The sequence below is a fragment of the Sphaeramia orbicularis genome, chromosome 11 (assembly GCF_902148855.1).
Source record: "Sphaeramia orbicularis chromosome 11, fSphaOr1.1, whole genome shotgun sequence".
Lineage (NCBI taxonomy): Eukaryota > Metazoa > Chordata > Actinopteri > Kurtiformes > Apogonidae > Sphaeramia > Sphaeramia orbicularis.
The window spans coordinates 28,077,368-28,088,250 of NC_043967.1; the positions used below are offsets into that span (position 1 = coordinate 28,077,368).

The 10,883-nt window shown below is 38.1% G+C and overlaps 1 non-coding gene across 1 annotated transcript; it reads right to left on the reverse strand.

The window, feature by feature from the left end:
* Positions 1-8,915: 8,915 nt before the first annotated feature.
* Positions 8,916-8,988, reverse strand: trnaa-agc (transfer RNA alanine (anticodon AGC)). Its single transcript has one exon. It is a non-coding gene; the product is annotated as a tRNA-Ala (tRNA).
* Between the last annotated feature and the right edge of the window lie 1,895 nt (positions 8,989-10,883).

Below are 10,883 nucleotides of genomic sequence, written 5' to 3' on the forward strand. Positions count from 1 at the left end.
ATATTGATGCTGCACTTTCTAGTTAATGTTAAATGAAAGTGATTGTTTAACATTAACATGTTTGGAAATTAGCCTTGTTAACTGTGCAGCTAACTGGCATACATCTCAAATCAAGTACTTCCATTAGTACACAATACATGCACTGTACACATAGTTTTCTCAAATCAAATGAGGCATTTTGCATTTAATAGAACGAGATGCAATGTTTTCACTGCTTTTTAATGGTTAATCAGTCGCACACCACCATCTGCAGGAATATCAGCCATTAAAGGCATAATATTTTGCTAAACCCACTTTTATTAGTCTGTGGTTCATTTATTTGTGTATTTGGACCCTAATAGTTCAAAAAGTTTGAATTTGAACCCTCCAGGTGCTGTAAAGCTATCTTTATATTCTTTTTGGCAAAAATTGAGTGGATTTCTACAACCTGTTTTTATTCCTGCTTGATTTGTTACGTCTATAACTGGTTACGTCACAACATTTGTACATACAAGATCAAAACTTCCGACAAACATTTCTCAGAGTACGCCATATTTGTTTGTCAGCAGCAGCAGTTGTAGTCCATACTGAAAATATGTCCAAACTTTTAGCCGATTACCTAAAATGTTCAGTTGTTGGCTGAATGGGACAGAGCAGCACAGCCAACAACTTGGAGAGGGTGGGACATGAAGTGGCTCATTTGCATTTAAAGGGCCAGCGCTCAAAACGACCTTTCTGGTGTCATTACTCAGAAATAGGGTTGAAGATGGACCTGTGGAGTTGAATTAATGAAGAATTCAGACCCAAGCATAGCATTTACAGTTTATGTAGACCACAGGGAAATGTTTTAAAATGCATAATTCCATTTAAAAAAGCAAAATATCACTCCCTTAAACTTAACTTCTGTATATTATCTGCTGCATTATTCACTAACTTGTACTTCTATTTCTATTATTTTATTTTTATTTTTTTAATTGCCACAGATTTGTACAAAGTGGTTTTCACCACTATTGTCATGACCTCATTTTCCTTCCCCATCATTTCTGGTCCCTAACCTTCCACTATGTTGTCAAGATGATAGCTGATTGTTGAGGATGAGAAGAGTCTAGCATTCCACACTCAACTTTTTAACTAACATGTAGATACTTAGGTGCACTGTATCTCCCATAACTGACAGTATGAATGCAGTTACACACAAAATAGTACATTTAAATATAGAAGTCCATGATTTCAGCCATTCCCTGGTTCTCCTTGCTACCTTACCCTGTATCACTTGGAAGTGTGAACACACACTAATTATTTATTGTGGTATTACAGCAATACTTAATATTTATGAATATTTTAAAATGTATTTTTACTGATCCCCTAATATATTGGGTTACAAAGTTACAATATGTTGGATTTGTGTGTGCACGTCATTATGGTTTTTACAGGTTATGTTTACGTCGGGGTTTGTTTGTCTGTTTGTCCGTGTGCAAGATAACTCAAAAAGTTATGAACGGATTTTGATGAAATTTTCAAGAAATGTTGATACTGGCACAAGGAACAAATGATTAAATTTTGGTGGTGGTCAGGGGTGGGGGGTGGGGTGACTGATATGCCTTGGTGGAGGTCTGTGCTCTTCAAGTGCTTTTCTAGTTGTTTTGGTTTTTTTTGTAGTGGCAATAGAGAACAGGTTAACAAAGGTCATACACTGGGCCAAAACATAGGATCTTTCTATCACAGTGGGTTACATTCTTTACAGTATATAGTCCATTTTTCCCAGACCTTTATATATTATTATTATGTGTTGTTGAGTCTTATTTGTTACAGGAACTTATAATTTTTTCTTTCTAAGCTGCTTGGTGAGCCACTGCCAAGTCCAGGATCCCTAACATCAGGCAGGTACAGACAATAGTTACTTGTATTTTAATGATAACGCCCATCCTTTGCACTGCCACTTTCAGCTTATTCCCTCTAGACAGAGGTTTGTAGTCCCAAGATAAAAGACATAAAACAGCTTTGGTCCTCCTGCTGTCACACAAAGTTGATCAAGATGTTGCAATATAATTTATTTACTTATTTATGAATTTATCTTGTATTTATGTAGGTATTCATTGGGTTTTAAATGTCCTTTTATTAGGTTTTTAACTTCTTTTAACCTCGGTCCTAGTCTAGGGGTTTACTTCTATCTTTCATCACAATCATTCTTTTATTGACCCATATCTCTCTTATCTTTTATATCCCAACTGGTGGAATTCGGAGGACTTTTATTGTATCATGTCTATGGCCAATTTATGTCTTGGTTTCATCTTACGTGTCATCATCTGACTGCAAAACGAATCTAAATGTAGGTATGAATAAAATAACCTGAACCTGATCTACTCAGTTCCCTTCATTAAAACAACACACACAGCACTTTAAGTTGAATTCTTGACTCTGGTTGAGTTTTCTGTGAAAACCTTCATGCTTCATGTGCTTGTGTTCTGCTCATCTACAGCTGCAACTCTGTCAAACATTAGCAACCGTTAACTTAGCAATGGAAATAGATTATGTCAAACAACTGGCAGCTCCACACAGATTCTAATAAAACTTCATGTGAACACAGACATACGCCGAGATCTTGCATGTTGACCTTTTAAAGCAAGAACTGTGCTAATTAAACTGATTCCAGGAACTTATTTTCTGAAAACAGTTATGTTCTCTGAGCCTTTTATCACCAAATGTAGCTGTTACAGAAATGGGAAGACATCCTGACAGCTAGCTATGTCACTGTCAGATACTGTTACCCTATTGTTCAACAAGCAGTGAAGTTCTCACATCCATAAAACAGCATATCAAATACATGATATTCCATAGGAGGCAGCAAGCCTGAGGGAGATCTGATCTGAGTTTTCCTTTCATCATTAAAGCCCTGACTTGTATAAAATAGGCTAAATGTTCTTTTCCAGCTGCTGAATATCCTCTGTTGTTTAAATCTGAATACACTACACTTTTACTTGCGTGCATACAGTATAAAAAACACTCCGCATGAATGAAATTCAAGCAATATCTGTCTAAAAGTACAGTAAGTGCATGGTTTTTATTTTCCATCACTGGATTAAAAACCATTCTTCCTGTAATTATTAAAAAAAACAAAACAAAAAAAACCAGTGTGGCATTTATACTCAATTACCCCTCTTAAACAGGCTTCTGGAAGATACCATTCACTGAGGGAACAGAAAGACAAACCACAGACAAAAGGGGACAAAAGATGAATAAAAGAACATTGTAGGTCTCATTGTTTTGAGTTACATTCTTGACAAAACCAACTCAGACAGCAGACAGAATGTTGCTATTGCCCATTGTGTTCATGTCTACTATGAAAACATTTAATGTTAGTTATGACTTTATTACACAACTGTAGTTCTGACCAAATATTTTCATTATACAAGAGACATTCAATGACTGCCAATATATAATAATATAACACTGGCAGAATATAGAATAGGTCACTCCTCTTAATTGATGGTATGCATTAACAATGAATCCTACATTGTTACAAACATTAGACCACAAAGAAGAACATATTTACACAAATAACAATAGAGTTCAATTACTGGTATTGGATTGAGGGTTAAGGGGTGGAAAGAAACCTGGATACCTCAGTATAAACCTCTAGATGTATTAATTTGATGTCAGCGGATATAAAAAATGACGAGAGGTTTACATAAAACATTTCAATTCAGTAATGTAGTGCAAATATTATGAGCTAGTCCATTAGATGTAATATTTTATATGGTGTCATACTGTCTGAGTTATTGAATGAAACATGTAAAATCAGTGTACTTTGAGACGGATGTTTCCCCCTGAACTGAATAATACTTTGGTGTGGATTATAAAATGTTTTAAACTTGTTAGATTGGGTTTAGTTTGTCTCAATTATTATTATTAGCATTTATTTTTGCAGCATTTCATAGTTTGGTATTTCAGTGCTGTTTTCCATCTAATATGCCTTTCATATTTCCTGCAGTAAATCAAGTAACTGTTCCAGTTTCTTGATCTAGACATAAGGGCATACACAATTACTTGCTGAATCTGTTTTCATTGCACTTATTTGTATTCACCTTTTATTGATGCCCTGACTTTTAAGCAGAAGACCTTTTTCATGCTTGATGTTGTTAAAGTGTCAGGTTCACACTTCACACAGTCAACAGATTCTTGCACACATTTCTCTGCTTGTAGTTAGAGATAATAGAAGTGAAGCAGCTGACCTGTGGTAACTGTAAAGTGACACAATACCTGTAAGGCAGAGTAGGAAAATATTCATGTGGTACTTGGATCTGGTCCAGTCCCAGACCAGTTGTGAAACTATTAAATAAACAAACAAATCATAACCTTGGGCTGCTTTTTACCAGGGTGCGATTCCTGCTGAATGAATTTCATCCTTGGGGGGGGACAACCCTGTCAATGATTAAAAACCCATTGAAATAACAGGCAGGTTGTGACTGAGTTTTCTTACACCTATATCCTACATTGCTGGCACTTACTTTCACCTGAACCGAACTGTCGGCAGTCTCGGAATTCGCAAACATCCCCATGCTCATAAATACATTGTATACCTTGCCTATCTCTGTCTGTATATAACAGGAGGTGCGTTTGCAGACCTGAATTCAGAGGTATGCATGGATCCACAGATGGGGGTGGGGTGGGGGTGCAGTCCATGCTGTACCTCACGATGAGTACATGCTACTTGTAAGATCAATAGATTCAATAATCAATAAATTGTTGGATGGGTGAGCTGGGGGGAGATGAATAAAACAGGGGGAATAATATGTAAAAGCGAGGAGGGAGTTCTCTATAAGTACTGCGATGTACACTTCTCTCTCTCTCTCTCACAACCCATACAGGACGTACACCTGCAGTCGCCAATGTACATGTTCAACTACATCTTTAGGTTTTATGTTACATTTTACAGTCTGAGTTGCCCGTTCACCATAAATCCTCTCCCATGTTGGTGTGATCGGCCCTTATCCATGGTCCTGAAACTTCATCAGACCATGTCCCACATCACAGGTGTGGCCTTTACAGAAAATTAAATGTTTCATGTACTTTTAGTTTTCATTAAAGATGAATGTTCAAATGTTTGACATGTAATAGGGCCTACCGTTTACTTAAAAAAGAATTAGGCCTTGTGATTGCTTGTTTTTTCATGATTTAAAAACAAAAAAAAACCCACCCCCCTCTGTTTTTTTTTTGACAAATCGCACCCTGCTTATTACTATTATCAAAAAACTGCAAAAATGTTTTATAATAGCAATATTGCTTAAGAGGGAGTGCTGTTGTACTGAATATTAGTACAACTGTGATTTGTTCGTAGGCATGAGGCTGCAGGCCAACACTCCCTCTCATGTGATACTGCTTTATTGAAAGATCTGTTCCTATTTGGCACAAAATTCAGCACTTTGTCACCAAAGAAAGCCCTTATCCTGATATCCAAAGGTTTTTTTTAATCTCCTCAGTATAAAATGCAGGTGAATATAATGATCAGCTTTTCTGTCAGTCCATCTTTATTTGTTTTTTTCAGTATAATCAGAAAACCATTCAGTAGTTTTGCTTGAATAAATATGGGTTTTCTTCTAAAAGCTTTAACATCTGTGCAATACACAGCACCCTGTGTCCTTTCATCCTCGATTTGAGAAAATAAAAACTGGAAAAATGGAAGAACCTTTGTCTAGGATGGACAGACAGTGCAGAAGGAACTGCATGTACATAAATTTGCATGTAAAGCAATAGTTATGCAGAACATAATTGAAGAGAAGTGTTTAAAGCACCTCTGTAAATGCACCGTAAGGTATTTTTTTATCACATCTTTGCAGACTTTTTATATGCATCTCTATAAGGTTTGTCTGTGGGTTCGCATTAAATTTAAGATGCAATTCCTTAAAATGGGGGTAAACAGAATGTCTGAAAATTTAGCACGATGTTCATTTGGACAGAGGAATGAAGTGAGATTTTGTTGGCCAAGGTCAAGGTTGCTATGCATGTTTTCGTTTTCTTTTAATCCTCCAGGGTCTATGATCATGTTGGCGTGATCAGAGCGTAGGATGTTTTCAAAAGCGCCACAACACATAAACTAGGTCACCTGGAGTGCTGCTCTTTGGGATTGTCTCCAGGTTTTTGTTTGACGTTGACAGATCATGTAAATCAGAGATATTATCATTTCAATTTGATGATACAAAACCATTTTAATTCTACCTTTATATATTCATATTTACAGCCTATGTTTACTTTGTCATCTTCTAAAATATGTCATTGAGTTTGTTGTTTTTATTTCAAGTATATTTTTCAAGTCAGATTTGATGATTTTTGTGTATTTTTGATTTCCAATATTTAACAAAATAAGTTCAAGTGTAAAAAACAGATACCAAACATGGGTATCATAAATACGTTCTATGAGGTATATAAAGGTAAAATCAGAAGTATTCAAAGGCAGCCAAAATAGACACAGATGCCTAAGGGTTAACCATAACTTAAGATTTTGCGTTGCAAATATAGTGGACCCTTAACATTAAAATCAGTAAAATCAGATTTCAAGAAGATACAAGACTTGTTTATTTGTCCCAAAGGAAATTTGTTTTGGAAACAAAGGCTGCCAGACAAAAAAAAGTACACATACCACCATACCCACACAATACATTGCAAGACACAAACTCCATAAAACATCAAGTCCCTGCTCGATGACATGAATTAAAGACAGACATGTGGGCTTTTCATCAATCGGCAGTCTCATTCCAGGTTTCACGCGCAACCTATCGTGTCCACTCGCGTTACATACAGAACCTGCCCATTTAAACAAAAAATAAATTGCGAATGATTTTGCAACAGTGATAGTATTTGTGAAACACTCTGCCTTGCATAACAAGTTTGATTCCCAAAATGTACCTGTGAGAGAATAAAATTATATTCAAAAAATAATAGCGCATAATTTTCGTGTCCTTTTGACCGTGTTACATGTGGATTTTTGTATTAAATATAATGTAAAATGATATAAAAATGTGTTTTATCTAAAAATAGTTTCTCTTTTATCTCAGTATTTATTTTTAAAATAGACCCAAAGTGCTTCCAAACTTGCTTCATAACATTAGTCTGCATCTGAATGAATTTTTAGCCCCCCATGTCCTGTTTTTAGGGACCAGTTTCATAGAAGCACCCATCTATCTATCTATCTATCTATCTATCTATCTATCTATCTATCTATCTATCTATCTATCTATCTATCTATCTATCTATCTATCTATCTATCTATCTATCTATCTAATCTATCTATCTATGTTCATGAGCTCCCCACTCGCGCTAATCTGACAGCTTGTATCCGATGCTCTTGCTGTGTTCTCCCTGTCCCTTCACCTGGAGCTGCTAACTAGACACCCGTTCCCTGAGGCTGAATTGCTAACACAGGCATTTCTAGGTGAGGCGTGAGCCCATGACGGGGTGGGATCAATTGGGGCCAGAGCAACACCGGCCACCTCTGCAGGGCTCCAAGCTAATTTACCCACCCGACTAAAGACACCCATAGCCTCAGCTCCTCACCCTTGACCTCTCCCTGACCCCGTTACTGTGGTGACAGTTAGCACCAATTTCTTTCACCTTACCTACCTCAACTGCCTTTTCCTCTCTTTTATTTTTCTTAGTTCAGAGCGGTGCCACTTGGATCGTGACCTCAGTATGCCTTTCTGAATATAGATGAAGAAGAAAACTGAAGCGGCAGGTAGAAAACGGCTGGGAGTTTTGCTAAATGACATTCACATGAAAGATTCAGAAAAATGACTGTGGAGTAGAAAACAAACTCACACAAACAAAATACAAAGTTAGTGTGTAGTTTTTTCTTGTAATATTTGACATCATATTGTACTCCTGAACAAGACTTCTTCTTAAACAAGTTTTTTTGTCTAACTGTCTCATGAAGTTTTGTAATTTTTCCAGAGAATTTTGATCTGGGATCCACTGAGGGAACTTTACATGCACAATATCAAGTATTTTCACATTGACAATGAAAGACCGAGAACTATGGAGACAGGGGACAAAATCATTACACATTACAACCCTTCCTTCTGCAGCTTCTCTCATTCCTGCGGTGGCCAAGAGGTGCAACAGCCCAAAAAAATGATCCACTATAAGAAAAAAAAAGAGAACAGCCCCCAAAAATGATCCACTATAAGAAAAAAAAGAGAACAGCCCAAAAAAATTATCCACTATGAGAAAAAAAAGACAACCCAAAAAATTATCCACTATAAGAAAAAAAAACCATCATCCACCTTTTCAGTTACGGGGGTGCTGTTTACCCGAAAAGTCTCTTGCTTTAAAATTAAGGCCACCACAAAAAATAAAAGCATGGGCTGAAAATTTTTAAGGCCTTCAGCTAATGTGGCTGATGCTAACAAAGTAACCCACTGGAAGTGGAGGTTGGTGCGCTAGAAATAAAGTTATTCTAAAAATATATAGTGGATAATTTTTTGGGCTGTTCTCGTTTTTTCTTATAGTGGATTATTTTTTGGGTTGTTGTCTTTTTCTTCTTAAAGTGGATAATTTTTTGGGATGTTGTCTTTTTTTTCTTAAAGTGGATAATTTTTTGGGCTGTTGCACCTCTGGGCCACCGTACATTCCAAAACAAAACACTAAATATAAATATAGATGAACCTGACCTTGTTTCACAATGCTGTGGAAAAGAGAAGTCACTTAGAATTAGAATTAAGAACCTTTACTCATCATTATATTTTACATGCAACACACACTGAAATTCACCATCTGCATTTATCTCATCACTAGCTAAACCACGCAGGAACTCCACACACAGTGGACTAGAAGCAGTGGGGGGTTGAGTGCCTTGCTCAAGGGCAGGATCAACCAACAGTTTCTCTGCTGGTCTGGGGACTTGAATCAGTGATCCTTACTGATTCCGACCTAAAAGTTCCTCATGGAGGATGCGGGCATTGATCCCGCTACCTCTCGCATGCTAAGCGAGCGCTCTACCGTTTGAGCTAATCCCCCTGCTTCTATATGTTTGTGTTTTGTTTCTGGAAACACATCCTTTATTCACTGTCAAGGGCGTTCCTACCCTGTTTCATACCCATTCTATTATAAAATAAGGCTCTAAAAACAGTGTCAGAGTAGCAAACTGTTTAGTCAGTCCACAGCACAGACATCATCCAAGCACACAAGCACTATTTTTCCATATTGACCCTTTAAAACTGCATGTTGTCATCATATATTATTGGCCAACTTGGACCCCTGGTTCATATTCATGCATTTTCATGAAATTTCTGTTGGCATGTATGTACAATGTCTCTAAAATCTAAACCACAGAGATGTTGTTCTCCTCCTCTTCAACAGCAAATGTACCTACACTTCAGATACCATGTATTCATAAAGCCTGTTTTTTATAGGATATGAATCCAAGGCCGCTTTTCAAACTATTTCTCATCAGCCAGCTGTATTTTTTCACCTACTCAGGCCCAGTCATCTATCTGCATGACCTCCAGCCAGGCCTGACCTTGCAAAAGAAATTACAGAAAAACAGTGGTGAGTGAGGATGAAAAGACTGCGTATATTTGAAGACAGGGTATTAATGATACGACAGGCACTAATTCAAAGTGAACGTCTCGCAAATATGCACGCTCGTAGACACAGTCGCATACAGGCGTGCACACAGCGAGGCTCCTGGGAACGATGGATCTTGATTAAGTGTGTGGAAGAAGGGAGCGGACGACGACACGTCAGAGTCGTTTAATGTAAAGTTATGACACTTTTATGAGGTCTGCTTTGAAAATTGGCAGATCCAGTACACAAAGACACACGTGTACACACATTACACGCTATATGTGGCTATTTCAACAAATTCCTTTACACGGTGCATCGGAGGCCACAAACAAAGCATGCTGATGGAGCTACTGAGGTGTCTTTTCCTGTAACGTTGTGTCTGCTGGAACTCATCTCGCTCCTGTCTCACTCTCAGTTTCTGATCCTTTCCTGATGCAATGACCTTGGACTTAGGACTCTGCTTTTTTAAGCTCCACTTTGGCTACTGTCAGCATGTGTAGGTGTATAGGTGTCTGTGGGAGTGGAGCAACGCCCACGTGTCCTCGCATGTCATGATTCCTTGGAGGAAAAAAAAAAAAAAATGAGAGAGAAATCCTTTGTGCTTTGCTTTTTTTGTGCATAGTTGGAAGCTCCCACGCTTTTGTCCTGCGACGCATTCGGAGTCTGTCAATCAATAGCCTCCAATTACGAATATAATACACTCAATTGACTCCACGGGCGGGCGGCTAGATTGCAGCGTGGAAAGCTATTAAAGGGGTGCGGCGTGGCGTGCAGAGAGGCGAGCCCCTTGAGTTGTGTGTGTGTGCATGCATGGGGAGGGGCAAGGGCGGGGGGGCCCAGACAGGCCTGAATGGAGAACGCTGTCAGGAACTAATAGCTTTGGGATGTACTGCTGGGCTGTGTGTGTACAGCAATCTCACTGAAGCTTAAGGAGGAAGAGGATGCAAGGTATGGGAGGGGGGGGACAATACTGATGAGACTGAGGGGTTCTGTACATACATGACTCTGGACTCTGAGATGGATGAGGACTGTGAGGTGACGTCTGCATGTAGGTCTTAAAGCGCACGCCACAGACTGAGATTTCAGCTTTCAGATTTCATGTTATTGCAAGTCACACCTGCTGTGTTCCCATAAAAATGTAAAATCAAGTTCAAATGAATTTCTGAAATGTTGCAAAAAAGAAAAAAAAAAAAAAAACTGAGAAAATGCCAGTGACGCTTCCATTCTGGCTGCTTTGGGGTGGAGGAACTAGGCTGCATAGTGCCATTAGGATGTGACGCTACGCTCCGTTACATGTTTGTAATAAAGCAGAAACATTAGGACATTCGGCTGTTGTTTCCATAAAA